This window comes from Pan troglodytes, chromosome 10 (assembly GCF_028858775.2).
Source record: "Pan troglodytes isolate AG18354 chromosome 10, NHGRI_mPanTro3-v2.0_pri, whole genome shotgun sequence".
NCBI classification, from domain to species: Eukaryota; Metazoa; Chordata; class Mammalia; order Primates; family Hominidae; genus Pan; species Pan troglodytes.
This window is the reverse complement of record NC_072408.2, coordinates 131,751,856-131,771,414: the sequence shown is the minus strand read 5'-3', so window position 1 is coordinate 131,771,414 and position 19,559 is coordinate 131,751,856. Positions and strand designations below refer to the sequence as shown.

The 19,559-nt window shown below is 47.4% G+C and overlaps 1 protein-coding gene, 4 non-coding genes and 1 pseudogene across 6 annotated transcripts in view; 5 read left to right on the top strand and 1 right to left on the bottom strand.

The window, feature by feature from the left end:
* Positions 1 to 2,507: 2,507 nt before the first annotated feature.
* Positions 2,508 to 2,579, bottom strand: TRNAA-UGC (transfer RNA alanine (anticodon UGC)). Its single transcript has one exon. It is a non-coding gene; the product is annotated as a tRNA-Ala (tRNA).
* A 17-nt stretch (positions 2,580 to 2,596) lies between these two features.
* UBC (ubiquitin C) overlaps positions 2,597 to 19,559 on the top strand; it is a 28,558-nt gene continuing 11,595 nt past the window's right edge. The window contains exon 1 of one of the 2 annotated variants that reach the window (XM_063784858.1): positions 2,597 to 2,843. The gene's annotated coding sequence lies outside the window, so the exon portion shown is untranslated. Of the gene's footprint in view, positions 2,844 to 14,132; positions 14,241 to 19,559 lie in introns of those variants that run through there. The other variant, XM_063784859.1, reaches the window with a different exon arrangement.
* Positions 2,827 to 2,898, top strand: TRNAD-GUC (transfer RNA aspartic acid (anticodon GUC)). Its single transcript has one exon. It is a non-coding gene; the product is annotated as a tRNA-Asp (tRNA).
* LOC134807421 (large ribosomal subunit protein eL22-like) lies at positions 6,568 to 7,152 on the top strand (annotated as a pseudogene).
* TRNAF-GAA (transfer RNA phenylalanine (anticodon GAA)) lies at positions 14,635 to 14,707 on the top strand. The gene has a single exon. It is a non-coding gene; the product is annotated as a tRNA-Phe (tRNA).
* On the top strand, positions 15,134 to 15,205 carry TRNAD-GUC (transfer RNA aspartic acid (anticodon GUC)). The gene has a single exon. It is a non-coding gene; the product is annotated as a tRNA-Asp (tRNA).

Sequence of the window (19,559 nt, the reverse complement as noted above, 5' to 3'; positions counted from 1 at the left end):
TCAGACAAGATCAGGAGTTCGAGACCAGCCTGGCCAACATGGTGAAACCCCATCTCTACTAAAAATGCAAAAATTAGCCAGGCGTGGTGGCAAGCACCTGTAATCCCAGCTACTCGGGAGGCTGAGGCAGGAGAATCACTTGAAACCAGAAGGCAGAGGTTGCAGTGAGCCGAGATTGTGCCACTGCACTCCAGCCTGGGCAACAAGAGCTAAACTCTATCTCAAAAAAACAAACAAACAAAAAAAACTGCATCTAAGGTCGAGTGCAGTGGCTCACACCTATAATCCCAGCACTTTGGGAGGCCGAGGCAAATAAATCACCTGAGGCCAGGAGTTCGAGACCAACCTGGCCAACATGGCCAAACACCGTCTTGAATGAAAAAATACAAAAATTAGCCAGGCATGGTGGCGCGCACCGGTAATACCAGCTACTCGAGGGCCTGAGGGATGAGAATCATTTGAACCCAGGAAGTGGAGGTTGTGGAGATTTGAGATCAACCACTGCACTCCAGCCTGGATGACAGAGTGAGATTCCCATCTGGAAAAAAACACACAAAAACCTGCATCTGCATGGCTGGTAGATACCTGAAAACATGCACACCCTAGAAAGTAGGCAGGAAAAAAGCAAAGAAATAATTCAGTTCTACTTCCTACCCAACAGATTGGAAAAATTAATAATCATGGCCACACCCAGTGCTGAGAATATAAGGAAAAGAGCACCTTCATACATTGTTATTGAATATGTAAGTTGCCACAGCCTTTAGAAAAAAATCCAGCAATATTTATTGTTTTTATTTATTTATTTTTTCTGAGACAGAGTCTTGCTCTGTTGCCCAGGCTGGAGTGTAGTGGTGCAATCTCTGCTCACTGCAACCTCTGCCTCCTGGGTTCAAGTGATTCTCCTGCCTCAGCCTCCTGAGTAGCTGAGACTACAAGTGTGTGCCACCACACCCAGCTAATTTTTTATGTTTTTAGTAGAGATGAAGTTTCACCATGTTGGCCAGGCTGGTCTCAAACTCCTGACCTCAGGTGATCTGCCCACCTCGCCCTTCCAAAGGGCTGGGATTACAAGTGTGAGCCACCATGCCTGGCCCAAAATCTAGCAATATTTAAAATAAACCAGGCATGGTGTTTATGCGTGTAATCCCAGCACTTTGGAAGGCTGAGGTGAGAGGATCACTTGAGGCCAGATGTTCGAGACCAGCCTGGACAACATAACGAGACCCCTGTCTCTACAAAAAAAAAGAAAAATATTTGCTGGAGGTGGTGAAGTATACCTGTAGTCTCAGCTTTTGGGGAGGCTGGGAGGTCTCTTGAGCCAAGGATTTCGAGGCTGCAGTGAGCTATGATCGCACCACTGCATTCCAGCCTGGGCGACAGAGAAGTACGTTTTTAAAAGTATCCATGCCCTTTGACCCTGCATTGCTCCCTGTGGACATCTGCCCCATCGAGGTACCGGCGCCAGAAGGCAAGGAAAACGCATGCACCAGATCACTGACTACAAGACTTCAGTGAGAGGAAACAAAATTACCCGAATCACTAGGAGGAATGGTAATAAAGCGTGCTACCCCTCCGTTAGGAAATACTATGCAACCACGTCCAGCATTTGTCCTGAACTCCATCAGGCTCGCACTTCCTCTGCAGCACCCCTGGAGGAAGTCTCCAGCAGCTTCCTGGGCGGTGGCTGCACCTCCTTCCCGATCTCCCCACATCCACCCACGCCCAGGGTGTGTTCTCCGCATGGCAGCCAGAGGGAGCCTTTTTAAACCTGAATCTGGTCGCGTTCCCCTGCGTCAGGCCTTCCAGTGTCTTCGAAGATAAAGTTCATCCTCATTCACTAAGCTCCAGGGCATGGCTTTCTTCCTGCCCCTTCAACACTGAGCGCCCTTCCTCCAGCCTCAGGGCCTTGGCACCTGCCGTTTCCTTCGCTGGAAGCACTGTTTCTGCAGAGGCCTCCCCTGGCAGCTAATCTAAAGCAACCCCCACTCCTGCACCCCTGAGTTTCCATCTCATCGCTATTATTGTCTTCATAAAACGTATCGCTACTTGCTTATTGTTAAGTCTCCAGGACTAGACTATAAAGTCCAAAAAGGCTGAGAAAGCTTGCCTGGCCTGTCTTATCCAGGGATACCAGGGGACGTACACTTTACCTGGCACACAGTAGGTGCTCAGTGCATGCACGGAACCTGACATGAGGCCCTCAGGAGTTAATGAATGGTCAGTTGCAGAACCTTTCTAAGGAATCCATGTTTTTCTATCTGCTTGATGAAACAAATAACTGGGAGTATTCGTTTCAAGTGGCAGATTCCCGGCCCCGTCACTGACCTACAGAACGCGAATCTCCGGTGGAGGGGCCCAGGGCATTTGTGATTAGGGGCAGGGAAATGTGCTGGCGCAGCCCCTTCCAAGGGAGCTTTCTTCGCAGGCAGGTTGTTGAGGGTTGCCTGGGTCCTCTTCCAAGCTTTTGTAACCATGTGACTAATTTGCCCGAAAAAGGCGGAAAAGTCTGGAGATGCCGGGGATTGAACCCGGGGCCTCATACATGCAAAGCATGCGCTCTACCACTGAGCTACATCCCCTTACTCTTGCCTCGGTCTTTTCTGGGGATGGTGATACAGGAAGTGCCCTTCGCTCTGCTAGTTCAGGTGCCTTAGCTTCGGAATGTGCAGTGCCTCCAGCCACTCAAAGGGGCTTCTACCCGCCTTGGATAAGCCCAGCAGCCAGGGTGCCCGGCGCGGAGCCTGGATGGCCCGGAAAGGTTAGGAACGACAGCGAGAGAATGGTATGGACATAAGAAGGGAGCTGCAGGAAACCCCATATGGCTCGTCCTCGTTAGTATAGTGGTGAGTATCCCCGCCTGTCACGCGGGAGACCGGGGTTCGATTCCCCGACGGGGAGGCCAAGTATCTTCATATTTTGAAATGCAGAGGGGAGACTTTGTTGGCGATGCTTTTCAGTGTTCCAAAATATACAAAGTAGGTATACGAGGATGTGCACATCGCAGGTGTGCCTGCAACACTGAATTAGGGCCCTTACGAGGGTTCCTTCCCTCCAAGGAGAGTTCGAGGGAAGAAAAAACAGGGTGCTCGGCAGTGAGCATAATAGGTTCATTTTTATGTCAAAAAATTATAGATATGCACACAAATGTGTGAGTATATTAATGTTTCTGATTGGCATCACGGTAACAACAGCAGCAGGAGCAGCAGCCAACAATATACAGTTCTTAACATGTGCGGGGCGGTATTGGTAAGCGCTTTAGTGTTCACGCATTACATCCTCAAGGATCCTACCAACGAGCCGTTTTCTCCACATCAAACTGATGAAATACAGGCACAGACAGAGGCTCCGTGGCCCGCCCGCGGTCACATCAGTCACGATCAACTGTAGACATAGGGGGCCTTTGGGGAGAAGGACTCGGGTGGTGGGTGGGAGGAGTGACTTTTTGACTTTCGATTTCTGTACCTTTCTGGACTTTTGGAATTCTATTTTTTTTCTCCCTTCTTTTCTTTCCTCTCTTATTCGATTTTTATCAAAATGATACGTCTAATTTTTAAAAGTCAGATACAACTGAAGAATATTTATTCCTTATGCATGAGGTCCCTATTGCTGTGTTTTGACTTCATTGGCTGCAGCCAGACCTCACAATTTAAACTAAAACCCGATTAGCTAACAGTTCAAAAATTTTTTAAATAGGTAAAAGCAGTGAGGAACAGAGGAAAAAAGGATGTTCCTTACGAAAGGACTTAGAAAAGTAATAATATTCCTAAATAAGGAAGAGTGTAGGCTGCCAGCTGGGACATGCCTGGGCACGTCCAGCACGAATATTTTGACAAAGGTACAAGGACATAGAATGTACTACGTGCCTGTGAGCATGTTTAACACAGATACCGAAGTCAGAGGGTGCTTATTCTGTTACATTTGCTACCTAAGGCTTAACAGAGAGTTATTACTATAAAATAAGAAATTTGAAGAAAGTTAGTTCTGAGAAAAGATATCAATAACATTTATGATTTAAAGGGGAAGCTTTGAAGAGGAACTTTTGCTTTCTACATTTCCTTCCCTTTTAATTTTTATAATTTTTCCTTTTTAAACTGTTTTAGCATGTTTTGGCTTAATTGTTCTACTTGAGCTTTTAAGAGGAGAAATCTCTTAGAATAAGGTGGAGGAGAGTTAAGATAGGTTTTAGTAGTTTTGGTAAGAACTGTCGTTATTAATTTTGTCATTAGCTTCCGGAGGCATGGTATAACATCCGAGAAGGAGAAGTGTACCTATTACGGTAGTAATAGAAGTGAGAATTGAGGTTATAGTTTCCTTCCGTTGACCAAACCATCGTCCTAGCCAATTTGAAATAGGGTTATTAATTCTAGAATTTCTAGTAAGCTCTTTAGATAAAGCAGTGAGACCTTGTAAGGTTCTGGTTATACTTCTGCTAGGAGTCGTGTTATTTGGGATGAAGGTTGTACACAACATTGGGTTTCAATTATAACACAAACACCACCTTTCTCGGCTAATACTACATTTAAAGCCATTTTATTTTCCTAAGCCATTTTAGTAGTGGATCCTAACTGTTCTGCTATTCCTTTAATAGCATCTTTAAGTATAGTTAATAAATTGTTGTTGATAGTAATAAATATAGTTTATCCAATTTACATTCTTATTAATTGTTATTTGTGGGAGAAGGGATTTGAACCTCACAGCCCTCTGATTTCTAGCTTTGAATTTATCTGATATACCTCGTGGAACGTCAGTTGTATCTAAATAAACAAGGGGGTCAAAGGACCTAAGAGAGGCTTCTCTTGTTTTACGATGTCATGTTTTTTTGTTTTTTTGTTTTTCTGGTTGATGAAATGCCAGGGTAAAAGGGATAGCTAACTGAACTAGAGCACAAGTACCGCTCCAATTATTTGGCAAAGTGTCCAGTAAAGGTTCTCCACAATACCACCATACACCCACTCGGGGATGAATAAGGGCTGACTGATGGGTCAGCTCTTGGAAGTGCCTGACCTCACTGCATTCTGTTAAGTTTCTTTCTTTTTTTTTTTTTTTTTTTTTTTTCCTCTTTTTGAGAGGGAGTCTAGCACTGTCGCCCAGTCTGGAGTGCAGTGGCGCGATCTCAGCTCACTACAAGCTCCACCTCCCAGGTTCACGCCATTCTCCTGGCTCAGCCTCCCTAGTAGCTGGGACTACAGGCGCCCACCACCACGCCTGGCTAATTTTTTTGTATTTTTAGTAGAGCCGGGGTTTCACCGTGTTAGCCAGGATGGTCTCGATCTCGTGACCTCGTGATGCGCCTGCCTCGGCCTCCCAAAGTGCTGGGATTACAGGCGTGAGCCACCGCGCCCGGCCGTTTCCTTGACTTTTAAAAGAAAAATTAGGTTGGTGTCCTGGAACATGGACAATGGCTATTTCTTCCGGTAATTGAAGATTATTAAGAACATGAACAACTAGTGTTTCATGAGCAAGTTCCTTACCTTTACTGTTAAATAGTTCTCGCTCAGCCTAAATTTTTCCAAATGTATGAGATACCCTGAAGGCATATTTAGAGTCAGTATAGATAGTTCCTACCTGGTTCTGTAAATATTTTAGGGCCTAAGTGCGAATAACTTGCAAGCGTGAGCAGACCAATTATTTGGTAATCTTCCTGATTTTACTTTTTTTAAGGTCTCTTTATCAATTACAGCATATCCATTATGTTGTGTCCTTTCAATCATTTAGGAGGAGCCAGGGCGGTCTCAAACTTCTGAGCTCAAGCAATCCCCCCGCCTTAGCCTCCCAAAGTGTTAGAATTCCAGGTGTGAGACACCTCGCCCAGCCTAATATCTTTATTATAGAAATAATTTTTTAAATCACTAAGAAAAATTCAAAAATATCAATAGATCACAATCAGCAGGTAATGAATTTACAGAAGAGGAAAAATGATTCATTAATAAAACTTACAGAAAAGCTTGGCTCTTAGAAGTATTTAAATAAATGGAAGTAAAACACAAGTTACTACTTTCAACCCATGATGTTGTGAAAGTTGTCAGAATCAAAATGAAGTCATGGATGTTAAGTAAATAAATAAATAAATAAATAAACCCTGACAAATAGAACCAGGGAAGGCCATGAAGAGAGAGTTCCCGTGCTTGCAGGCCTGATAAAAGACTCTAGAAAAACCACAACCTTGCACAAACGCCTTCGCGACCTTACACAAAAAAGACTACTGCAAGGACATCCGCCAAGCAGCTGCCTGTCCAGCCTCAGACTACGGTCACCTCTGTTATTGATCTTTGTAGCCAACCATAATTATGTCAGAACAATTATGTAATCCTCCTCCTTTTTTTCCTTTAAAAACATTTGTCTTCCTGCCGGGCGCGGTGGCTCACGCCTGTAATCCCAGCGCTATAGGAGGCCGAGGCGGGAGGATCACGAGGTCAGGAGTTCGAGACCAGCCTGGCCAACATGGTGAAGCCCCGTCTCAACTAAACATACAAACATTAGCTGGGCATGGTGGCGGGCGCCTGTAGTCCCAGCTCCTAGGGAGGCTGAGGCAGGAGAATTGCTTGAACCCAGGAGGCGGAGGTTACAGTGAGCCAAGATTGCACCACTGCACTACCAGCCTGGGTGACAGGGAGAGACTCCATCTCAAAACAAACAAACAAACACATGTTGTCTTCTTTCTGCCTCCGCTACCGCCATGGCGCCCATGAAAAAGCTTGTGGTAAAGGGGGGCCAAAAAAAGGAAGCAGGTTCCAAAGTTCACTCTTGATCGCACCCACCCCGTAGAAGATGGAATCATGGATGCTGCCAACTTTGAGCAGTTTTTCCAAGAAAGGATCAAAATTAACGGAAAAGCTGGGAACTTTGGTGGAGGGGTAGTGACCATCGAAGGGAGCAAGAGCAAGACCAGCGTGACATCCAAGCTGCCCTTTTCCAAAAGGTATTTGAAATATCTCACCAAAAAATATCTGAAGAAGAATAATCTACATGATTGGTTGCGCGTAGTTTTAACAGCAAACAGAGTTACGAATTACGTTACTTCCAAATTAACCAGGACGAAGAGGAGGAAAACGAGGATTAAATTTCATTTATCGGCCGGGCGCGGTGGCTCACGCCTGTAATCCCAGCACTTTGGGAGGCCGAAGCAGGTGGATCACGAGGTCAGAAGTTCGAGATCAGTCTGGCCAACATGGTGAAAACCCTGTCTCTACTAAAGATACAAAAAATTAGCCGGGTGTAGTGGCGTGCGCTTGTAATCCCAGCTACTCGGGAGGCTGAAGCAGGAGAATTGCTTGAACCTGGGAGGCGGATGTTCCACTGAGCCGAGATCACGCCATTGCACTCCAGCTTGGGTAACAAGTTGAGACTCCATCAAAAAAAAAAAAAAGGAAAAAGAAAAGAAAGAAAATGTTTGGAATGAGATAGAGATGGGGGTTGCACAACAGTGCGAATGTACCAAATGCCACTGAATTGCTCACTGTAAAAGAGTTGGCTTTGGCCAGGGGCAGTGGCTCACACCTGTAATCCCAGCACTTTGGGAGGCCCAGGCGGGCGGATCACCTGAGGTCAGTAGCTCGAAACCAGCCTGACCAACATGGAGAAACCCCGTCTCTACTAAAAATAAAAATACAAAATTAGCCGGGCGTGGTTGCGCATCCCTGTAATCCCAGCTACTTGTGAGGCTGAGGCAGGAGAATCGCTTGAACCCGGAGACAGAGATTGCTGTGAGCCGAGGTCGCGCCATTGCACTCCAGCCTGGACAACAAGAGCGAAACTCCGTCTCAAAAACAAACAAACAAAACAAAACAAAACAAAACAAAAAACAAAAAAAACACACACACAAAAATATATAAAAATAAAATAAAATGGTTGGTTTGGGCCGGGTGCAGTGGCTCACGCCTATAATTCCAGCACTTGGTAAGGCTGAAGCAGGCAGATCACTTGAGGTAAAGAGTTCGAGACCAGCCTGGCCTCTACTAAAAAGCTCGTCTGTACTAAAAATTAAAAAATTGGCCAGACATGGTGGCGTGTGCCTGTAATCTCAACTACTCGGAAGTCTGAGGCAGGAGAATCGCTTGAACCTGGGAGGCCGAGGCTGCAGTGAGCTGAGACTATGCCACTGCACTCCAGTCTAGGCAACAGAGAGACTCCATCTCAAAAAAAGAAAATAAATAAAATAATTGGTTTTGGCCAGGCGCATTGATTCATGCCTGTAATTGCCGCACTTTGGGAAGCCAAGGCGAGGGGATTGCTTGAGGCCAGGAGTTTGAGATATAGTGAGAACCCGATCTCTAAGGCTAGTTTTATGTTATGTGAGTTTCACCTCAATACAAAACAAACAAACAAAAACATTTACTTTTAAAAATGACCGGCCGGGCGTAGTGGCTCACGCCCGTAATCCCAGCACTTTGGGAGGCGGAGGCAATCAGATCACCTGAGGTCAGGAGTTTGAGACCATCCTGGCCAACATGAAACCCTGTCTCTACTAAAAATACAAATAAAACAATTAGCTAGGTGGAAATTAGCTGGGTGGCCTGCAGTCCCAGCTACTTAGGAGGCTGAGGCAGGAGAATCTCTTGAACCTGGGAGGCAGAGGTTGCAGTGAGCCGAGATCACGCCACTGCACTCCAGCCTGGTGACAGAGCGAGACTCCGTCTCAAAAAAAAAAAAAAAAGACTAAGCCTAAGCCATGTTTGGAGAAGACAAGAATGGAATGGGAAGGATGGAGCTATAAATGGCTTCAGCCTTTTCAGAAACTGCTTCCAGATCCCACACTCGGACTTCATAATCTATATATGGAATTTTGCCTTTAGTGAACAAATCTTAAATACAAAAGGAAAAACCTATGCAGAAACAACCTAAATAGCCACAGATCAGAAGATAGTTAAATGAATTGCTCTATATCAGGTGATGAATAGCACGTGCCAATTTAAACTGATGTGAATTTTTTTTGTTTTGTTTTTTTGAGACAGAGTCTCGCTCTGTCGCCCAGGCTGGAGTGCAGTGGCATGATCTTGGCTCACTGCAAGCTCCGCCTCCCAGGTTCACGCCATTCTCCTGCCTCAGCCTCCCGAGTAGCTGGGACTACAGGCACCCGCCACCACGTCCAGCTAATTTTTTTGTGTTTTTTAGTAGAGACGGATTTCACCGTGTTAGCCAGGATGGTCTCGATCTTCTGACCTCGTGATCTGCCCGCCTCGGCCTCCCAAAGTGCTGGGATTACAGGCCTGAGCTGCCGCACCGGGCCAAACTAATGTGACTTCTTTTAAAATGCCTCTAAATGGTGTCGGGCATGGTGGCTCAAGCCTGTAATCCCAGCACCTTGGGAGCCGTAGGCAGCGGGCGGGCGGGAATCACCTGAGGTCAGGTGTTCAAGACCAGCCTGGTCAACGTGATGAAACCCCGTCTCTACTAAAAATACAAAAATTAGCCTGGCGTGCTGACGGGCACCTGTAATCCCAGCTACTCGGGTGGCTGAGGCAGGAGAATTGCTTGAAACCGGAAGGCGGAGGTTGCAGTGAGCGGAGATCGTGCCACTGCACTCTAGCCTGGGCGTCAAGAGGGAAACTCCATCTCAAAAATAAAAATAAAGCCTCTAAATGTTTATTTTTTTCTTAACACATGGAATTGATTACAAACTAATTTGTCTCATGGGGGTGAAAAAACATTTATCTTTTTTTTTTTTTTTTTTTTGAGATGGAGTTTCACTCTTGTCGCCCAGCCTGGAGTGCAATGGCGTGATCTCCTGCCTCAGCCTCCCGATAGCTGGGATTACAGGCATGCGCCACCACGCCTGGCTAATTTTGTATTTTTAGTAGAGACGGGGTTTCTCCATATTGGTCAGGCTGATCTCGAACTCTGGACCTCAGTTAATCCACCCCGTCTCAGCCTCCCAAAGTGCTGGGATTACAGGCGTGAGCCACCGCGCCCAGCCCCAAAACAGTTATCTTAAGTTCAGTAATTCCTTCCATTTCATTTCTGATTTCTTATTCTCTTGTGAAACTAAAATTGATGTTGCTGCCTTTTGTTAAAAATAAAGCTGGGTGCGGTGGCTCATGCCTATAATCCCAGCACTTTGGGAGGCTGAGGTGGGCAGATCATGAGGCCAGGAGTTCGAGACCAGCCTGGCCAACATAGTGAAACCCCGTCTGTACTAAAAATACAAAAAATTAGCCGGGCACGATGGTGAGCACCTGTAATCCCAGCTACTCAGGAGGCTGAGGCAAGAGAATCACTTGAACCCAGGAAGTGGAGGTTGCAGTGAGTCAAGATCACGCCATTGCACTCCAGCCCAGCCGACAGTGTGAGACTCCGTCCCAAAAAAAAAGATTAAAAATAAAATATATAATCTGATTCCATTTTAATACAATCAATCTGCCAATCTCTCATGCTCTCTGTATATATCCACTGCAGAGAGGCTTAGAATGGTGTTCAATTACTATCCATGAGGGATATTTCTAAGAAGAAGGATATGGATGCTTATTAGTTCACATCTTCATACTTTTCTATGATTCTTGATACTGAGCTTTTTTTTTTTTTTAAATGGAGTCTTGCTCTGTCACCAGGCTGGAGCGCAGTGGTGTGATCTCGGCTCACTGCAACCTCCACCTCCCGGGTTCAAGTGATTCTCCTGCCTCAGCCTCCCGAGTAGCTGGGACTACAGGCGCGGCCACCACGCCCAGCTAATTTTTTTGTATTTTTATTAGAGACAGGGTTTCACCATGTTGGCCACGATGGTATCGATCTCCTGACCTCGTGATCCACCCACCTCAGCCTCCCAAAGTGCTAGGACTACCGGCATGTGCCACCACACCTGGCTAATTTTTGTATTAGAGACGGGGTCTCACTATGTTGCCCAGGCTGGTCTTGAACTCCTGGGCTCAAGTGATCCACCCACCTTGGTCTCTCAAAGTGCTGGGATTACAGGTGTGAGCCACCACACCCAGCCTCATATTTTGCTTAAAAAAAAAATCAACTCATGAAAATGAAATATGTGTGCTGGGCATGGTGGCTCACACCTGTAATCCCAGCACTTTGGGAGGCTGAGGCAGGTCGGTCACCTGAGGTCAGGAGTTTGAGACCAGCCTGGCCAACATAGTGAAACCCCGTCTCTACTAAAAATACAAAAATTAGCCAGATGTGGTGATGTGCGCCTGTAGTCCCAGCTACTCGGGAGGATGAGGCAGGAGAACCACTTGAATTCCAGAAGGCAGAGGTTTCAGTGAGCCAAGATCCTGCTACTGCACTCCAGCCCAGAAGACAGAGCGAGACTCCATCTCAAAAAAAAATAAAATAAAATAAAATAAAAAAATATGTGATTGGTAATTGTAGTGGGATGAATAGTGACCTCTTACAAGATATATCTGCCCAGAACCTCAAAAGGTGACCTTACTTGGAATCCAAGTGTCTTTAAAGAGATAATTAAGGGAGAGAGCTCAAATGAGTTGATCCTGGATTAGGGTGGATCCTAAATCCCATGACATGTGTCCTTATAGGAGACAGCAAAGGAAAAAGCAGGCCGTTTGTGGTAGCTGACACCTGTAATCCCAGAACTTTTGGAGGCTGAGGTGGGAGGATGGCTTGAGCCTGGGAGTTGGAGACCAGCCTGGGCAGCATATTGAGACCCCCATTTCTACAAAAAATGTAACAACAACAACAACAACAAACATAAAGAAAGAAAAGGGGAAAGTACACAGAGGCATGGAGAGGAAGGCTATGTGAAAAAGTGGGCAGAGAGTGCAATGATGAAACTACATGACAAAGGACACCAAGGCCACCACTAGAAGCTGGGGGTGGGAGGTGGCATGGGACAGTTTCTTCCCCAGAGCCTCCAGAAGGAACAAGCACTGCTGACCCCTTGATTTTGGACTCTGGTCTTCAGAACTGTGAGAGAATAAATTTCTGTTGTTTTAAGCCACTCAGTTTGTGGTGATCTGTTACTGCAGCATTAGAAGCCATTAAGTGATTAAGTGATTAAGACCTGGCAACTTGTTTATCCAACAAATATTCATTGACAGCCTCCTATATGCAAAGCACTGAGCTGATACATTATCAAGTGAGAAAAATAGGGCATTGGTTGTATGAACTGAATCATTTGAGAAAAAACTATGGGGAACAAAACAAAATGAGTAAGTCATTTTTAAAAATATTAGAAATTGCCAGGAGACTCCAGTTTTCCCTTCTCAATTTCTTTAGCAACACACATTTTCAGAACACACACCTTGGTTTGGGATTGCTGCAGACTGAAGAGCCGGATGGACACCAAAGCCCACTCCTTCTCTCACAGGCTCAGAGCTGGATGTGCTGCATTGCTGGCCTAGCTGTCTGGAGCTGGATCTAGCCAGACCTGATACCCATATCAGAAATGAATACACAATGCTGGGCCCCCCCAAAGGCCATTTGCCATGCTCTTGTGGGAGGATCTTTAGAAGGGGCTCTATTCTTGACAGGAAGGGAGTGAAGAATTTCAGAAGAGAGACAATGTGAAATCTTTCCACTCTTTTGGAAAATCCAGCCACAGTGAGTAGGGTGGAAGGTGTATTAGTCTCCTCAGGCTGCCATAACAAAATACCATAGGCTGGCGGGGCTTGAGATACAGAAACGTATTTTCTCACTTTTCTGGAGGCTGGAAGTCTAAGATCTAGGTGCTGGCAGGCTTGGTTTCTTCTGAAGCCTCTCTTCTGGGCTTGCGAATGGCTGCCTCCCTGCCGGGTCCTCACATGGTCGTCCCCCTGCATGTGTGTCTGTGTCCTAATCCTAATCTCCTCCTCTTTCGAGGACAACAGTCACATTGGATTAGGGCTTCCCCTAATGACCTAATTTTAACTTAATCACATCTTTAAAGGCCCTATCTCCAAATACGGTGACATTCTGAGGAACTGGGTGTTAGGGCTTCAACATACAGACTTTGGAGGGATAGAATTCAGCCCATGACACCAGGTTTGAGGACTCTTAAGGGGACTCCGGTTTGCTCCAGGAAGTTCAGGAAATTGGCTGACCCAGTGCATCCATTTGGAAGTGTAGTGGGCATCTCAAAACGTAACATGCCTGTGACTGAAGTCTTGATTTCCTTACTCACTCTGAGGCACCTGCCCTCGGGCAAGAGCATCACCATCCGTCCAGTAGCCCAGACAGCCGCTGGGTGTCATCCTTCACCCCCCTTTCTTTCCCCTTTCCCTATATGAAATCCATCAACAAGTCCTCCCACCCTCCTTCTGAAGCCAGTCTCAAATTCGTCCCTTCATCAACACCTCCAACTGCCTCCTCGCTGGACTTCCTGCTGCCACTCTGGCTGGCCAGTCCATTCTCCACCCAGCAGCCGGGGTGACTTTGCAGATGGAAATCATCTCACTCCCCCATGGCTTTCCAAGATCCAGGGCACCCAGGCTCATCTCCTAGGCCTCCAAAGATGGCGAGATCTGGTCTCCGCCCCACATTCAGACCTTGCCCCCTCCCCTCACTCCTCTTCCCCTCCACCTCTTCCATCATGACTTCTTTCTGTCCCTCTGACAAGCCAACCTGGTTTCAACCTCAGGACCTTTGTACTAGCTGTTCCCTCCGTCTGTGATGCTCTTCCTCCAGGTCTTCCCGTGGCTCTTCAGTCTTCTGGTCTTCTCAGATCTTCCCTTCTCTTGCTGCCCCCACAGTGCAGGTATTTTATTTTTCTTAGCATTTACTATTATGTGGACTTATTTTGTTATTGTATTTGGCTTTTTTTTTTTTTTTTTTTTTAATAAGATAGGGAGCTCACTATTTTGCCCAGACTGGTCTCGAACTCCTACCCACAAGCGAGTCTGCTTTCACCTGGGCCTCCCAAAGCTCTGGGATTACTAGCTTGAGCCCCCGCACCTGGCCTGTTAATTGTATTTGTTGATGGGTCAGACGATTATTAGGTGCTCGGCGAATGCTTATTGAATGACTTCAGGTCATGAGGGACTTCCTGATTCTGTCCCGGACAACACCCGCACCGTCCAACCACCCACTTCCCAAAGCGAAGAGCCCAGTCTGGATGCCAACCTGTTGACGTCTTCCCGCTTGGAAGCTGAGCAGGTGCTCACAAGCATGGAGGCCACACTCGGAGGCCGGATCTGAGTCACTCCCTGCCCGAGGAACGCTGCGTTCCGGCCGACGCGTCCTCCCATAGGCCCTGGCGAGGTCAACATCCCTGCCACGCCTCGCGCTGCTTGCGGAGCTGCGCCCGGGGGATGACCTTTTTCCTTTGCGCGGAGAAGTGGGCTTGAGAAACCCGAGCTCTGAACCAGGTGGGATTCATTCATTCACGCATGCATTCATTCATGTAGTCAGTCAGTCAATCAGTCAACAAATATTTGTCAAGCCCCCACAATGTGCTAGGCACTGTTCTAGGTACTGAGGGACACAGCGGTGCCCGAGGTAGACAAGGTTCCTGCTCCTCTTGTGTTTGTCATGCTTGCTGGGGAGACGGACAAGGAAAATGATAAAGTTAACAATAAATAGTAAAGGCTGGGCCATGGCGGGAAATGTGATCAGAGAAGGCTTCTCAGAGGTCGTGGCCTTGACAGACGAACAGGCCACCGCACGCAGTCCCTGCTGAACCTGCATTCCCAGCGTCTGTGTCAAAGACCCGGGTCGGCAAAACGACCAGGAGGATAAAAGAGCATCGTAGTTACAACAGCTGCCGAAATAGCTCAGTTGGGAGAGCGTTAGACTGAAGATCTAAAGGTCCCTGGTTCGATCCCGGGTTTCGGCAGTTCCTCTTTTTCCTTCCCCCTGGGGGAAAAAGGAGGTGCATAGACGAAGCCGATTCCTTCCAATTGATCAAAGGCTTTTACTTTCTATATTTAACAAAGCCCCGAGCAGTGTCCGCGAGGAGCCAGAGGGAAAGGAAACTCCCCCTCCACTCCCCGTTTGGGTAAATCAAATAAGGTCAAGTTTTTCCCGTCTCCACCTCCTTCATGTCTCAAATGCACATTTGTTGATGCCTGTTTGTTCATTTTTGCTTTCTGTTTTTTAACGTCTGCTTTCTGAACTGGAAACGATCGCCTTAAAATGGCATGAAGTCAAGTCGGACCTGTTGTTTTGTGGGAAATACAAGATACTTAATTCTTTGGAAAGTGTTTAGGGAAAGCTAGATTTACCTTAAAAGAGTCACTTGAAAAGCCCGTTTTACGGGCGGTCCTCGTTAGTATAGTGGTGAGTATCCCCGCCTGTCACGCGGGAGACCGGGGTTCGATTCCCCGACGGGGAGGCCACGTATGTTTTTACCATTCTTCCGTATTTTTCCTTACTCTTCCTATGAAGAATAAACCCGGCAGGTAAACGGGACTCTGGTTCTGTGGTTGTCTCTGGCCTCCTTGCGTGTCACACTGTTACAGGAAAGCAAGAAAAAGGCAGTGCTCGCATGTGGAAGTGTTCATCCATTTCCTTCTTTTTTTTTTTGAGACGATTTCTTTTTTTTTTCTTTTTCTTTTTTTTTTTTTTTTCTGACAGAGTCTCGCTCTGTCTCCCAGGCTGGAGTGCAGTGGCCCGATCTCAGCTCACTGTAACCTCCGCCTTCCGGGTTCAAGCGATTCTCCCGCCTCAGCCTCCCAAGCAGCAGGGACTACAGGCGTCCGCCACCACGCCCGAGTAATTTTTATATTTTTAGTAGAGACGGGGTTTCACCATGTTGCCAGGCTGGTCTCGAACTCCTGACCTTGTGATCTGCCCGCCTCGGCCTCCCAAAGTGCTGGGATTACAGGCGTGAGCCATTGCACCCGGCCTAGAAACCATTTCTTTCTTTCTTTTTTTAAGTCGGAGTTTTGCTCTGTCACCAGGCTAGAGTGCAGTTGTGTGATCTCAGCTCACTGCAACCTCCACCTCCTGGGTTCAAGCGATTCTCCTTCCTCAGCCTCCCGAGTAGCTGGGATTACAGGCATGCGCCACCAGGCCCAGCTAATTTTTGTATATTTGGTAGAGATGGGGTTTCACCGTTTTGGCCAGGCTGGTCTCGAACTCCTGACCTCGGGTGATCCTCCTGCCTCGGCCTCCCAAAGTGCTGGGATTACAGGCCTGAGCCACCGTGTCTGGCCGTGTTCATCCATTTCTTGCACCCCTCCTGCAAACTGTTTGGTTTATGTAATGGTTTCTCAGAATAAGATTATCAGCTTCCGAGGCCAGGAACTGCTCCTTCTGCTTCCGTCTTAGGATTTGCTCCAGCCCCGAGGGAGGGCCCTTGGAAAATGTTGATAGATTTGAGACGTTTTCTTGTCTTTAGGCAGTTGCAGACTCAGCTTCCTGAATACAGCTATCACCTTTCCCGGGCGCTTATCTTTTGTTAACTTTCCATATTCATTTTACAAATATTTACTGAGTACCTATTATGTGCCAGGCACGGCTCTAGGCAGCAAGACAGAGAAGGTGCTGCCCTGTTGAGATTACCACCTAGTGAAGGACCTGGCATTGAACAAATAGGATAAAATGGGTAAATGCCATGAAGAAAAACCAGGCAAACCAGAGGCATGGGATAGGGAGTGAGTGGGATTCATAGGCCCCTTTAGAGAGGTGGTCAGGGAGGCCTTTCTGCGGTGGTGGCATTTGAACCAGGACCAGGAAAATGAGAAAGAGCCAACCATAAGAAGAGCCGGAGGCCGGGCACGGTGGCCCACGCCTGCAATCCCAGCACTTTGAGAGGCAGAGGCGGGTGGATCACCTGAGGTCGGAAGTTTGAGACCAGCCTGACCAACATGGAGAAACCCCGTCTCTACTAAAAAATACAAAATTAGCTGGATGTGATGGCACATGCCTGTAATCCCAGCTACTTAGGAGGCTGAGGCAGGAGAATCGCTTGAACCCAGGAGGCAGAGGTTGCAGTGAGCCGAGATCGCGCCATTGCACTCCAGCCTGGGCAACAAGAGCAAAACTCCGTCTCAAAAAAAAAAAAAAAAAAAAAGAACTGGGAACAGCATTCTAGGCAGAGGGAACAGCAAGTGCAAAGGCCCTGAAGTGGGAAGAAACAGTGAGGAAGCTGGTGTGGCAGAAGCACCCATGGAAGAGGAGAGGGAGGACGGAGGAGTGGGGCAGAAGGAGGTGAAGTCAGAGCGGCCCTCAGAGGCCGGATTACATCGTACCTTGAAGGGATACGGAGGGCAGGAGGTATGGGTTTGATTCTGAGAGTTTCATGCAGAGAGAAACATTCAGGTTTGTTTGAGCAGTGCCCTCTGGCAGCCAGGTGGGTGGGCACAAGAGGAAGCAGGGGCACTTGCGGACTGAGAACAACCCGTGGGCTTGCTCCTCAACCACATCCAAAATGATGCCACCTATGGCGCCATCCTGCTCTTCTGCTGCCAGGGTCTCTCTCCCGTGGCTCCCACTTAGGCTGGGGAAATGAGGTCAGAGGATGGTTTACACGGTGGTCCCTATTCCTCACCTCCCCACTGCCCTCCTGCTCTCCCCCATCTCTCCAAAACGGGTCAGCAAAGCATCACGCCGGGCTGAATAGAAGAGGCAACTGCCCTCCAGCAGAGTCCTATGATAAGAACACATTTATAAAAGCCAGACCCACATTTCACAGTTCCTGCCTTCTATTTATTTATTTATTTATTTATTTATTTGAGACGGAGTTTTGCTCTTGTTGCCTAGGCTGGAGTGCAGTGGTGCAATCTCGGCTAACTGCAACCTCCGCCTCCTGGGTTCAAGCGATTCTCCTGCCTCAGTCTCCTGGGTAGCTGGGATTACAGACCCGTGCCACCATGACCAGCTAATTTTTTGTATTTTTAATAGAGACGGGGTTTCCTCATGTTGGCCAGGCCGGTCTCGAACCCCTGACTTCAGGTGATCCACCCATCTCGGCCTTCCAAAGTGCAGGGATTACAGTTGCGAGCCAGTGCACCTGGCCTTATTTATTTATTTATTTATTTATTTTTGAGAGAGGGTCTTGCTCTTTCGCCCAGGCTGGAGTGCAGTGATACAATCTCAGCTCACTGCAGTCTTGACCTCCCAGACTCAAGAGATCCTCCTGCCTCAGCCTCCTGAGTGGGGGTGGGGTGGGGTGTCTCACTGTGTTTCCCAGGCAGGTCTTGAACGCCTGGGCTCAAGCAATCCTCCCACCTCGGCCTCCTAAAGCACTGGGATTATGGACCTGAGCCACTGCACCCAGCCCAGAGCCTGTGCTTTCTACCAGACACTATTATACATATTTTATGTGTAACTCATTAAATTGTCACAATAACCAGATGAGGTAGGTACATTGAAATCTCTTTCACAGATGAGGCCCAGAGGTTAGGTGATGCAATCACAGCTGCTGTGATTGCCCCCAGGCTACTAACTTTTCTGACAATTTTGCATGGTCTTTGGCTAGGAAGAGTTTCAAGTGCCAGCAGCTGTCACGGAACTATGGAGAACGAGGCGGCAGGACATTTTTGATGCAAGCTTTCCTTATCACAATAAGTGTCTATTTCCAGCCAAGAAATCTCAAGGCTGATGGAAAGAGGTATAGCCTTCAGTTTTCCGCCCTCTCCTAGCTTCTCACCCATTCTTTCCCCAAGGAACAGCTTTTTGATGACCTGAAGGACACCAGACATTGTGACTTCTCTCCCCTGGTGTGCTTAAGAAACCCTCTGGAAGAGAGATGCAAATTCACAGTTAAAGAATGGCTCTTAGGGCCGGACACGGTGACTCACGCCTGTAATCCCAGCACTTTGGGAGGCTGGGGCGGGCGGGAGGGGGGCAGGGGGCGGATAACGAGGTCAGGAGTTTGAGACTAGCTTGACCAACATGGTGAAACCCCGTCTCTACTAAAAATACAAAAATTAGCTGGGCGTAGTGGTGCACGCCTGTAATCCCAGCTACTCAGGAGCCTGAGGCAGGAGAATCGTTTGAACCCGGGACGCGGTGGCTGCAGTGAGCCAAGATCCTGCCACTGCACTCTAGCCTGGGCGACAAAGCGAGACTCGGTCTCAAAAAAACAAACAAACAAACAAAAAGAATGGCTCTTTTCGGTGGGCAATTGTAAAGAGACTCCTTCCTCCAAGCCGAAGCCCTCATTCTGGGAAGTGGATATGTTTCTTTTCAGTTTGCTGATATTTATATTCAGACGGAATTTTTTTTTTTTTTTTAGATGTGGTCTCCCTCTGTCTCCCAGGCTGGAGTGCTGTGGGGTGATCTTGGCTTACTGCAACCACTGCCTCCTGGGCTCCAAAAATCCTCTCGCCTTAGCCTCCCGAGTAGCTGGGACTACAAGCGCTCGCCACCACATCTGGCTAATTTTTTGTATTTTTGGTAGAGACGGCGTTCACGCCATGTTGGCCAGGCTGGTCTCAAACTCTTGGCCTCAAGTGATCCGCCGACCTCTACCTCTCAAAGTGCTGGGATTACAGGCATGAGCCATGGCGCACGGCCATAATAGTTCTTTTGGGAGGAAAAAATGTCTTCCAGCTGATATGCAAACCTCAAAGTCACTGAAGGTTGGTATGGTTTTAAAGGATGAGAAATCAGAGGTTTCTGGGTGAAGGTACAATCAAGCCAATGCCCTTATTTGTTGGAAAGAAACTCGATTTTCCTTCTCTTCTCTTCTGTCTGTGAAGAGGAACATTTAAGAATGGGTCAGTTTACATTTGTTCCTT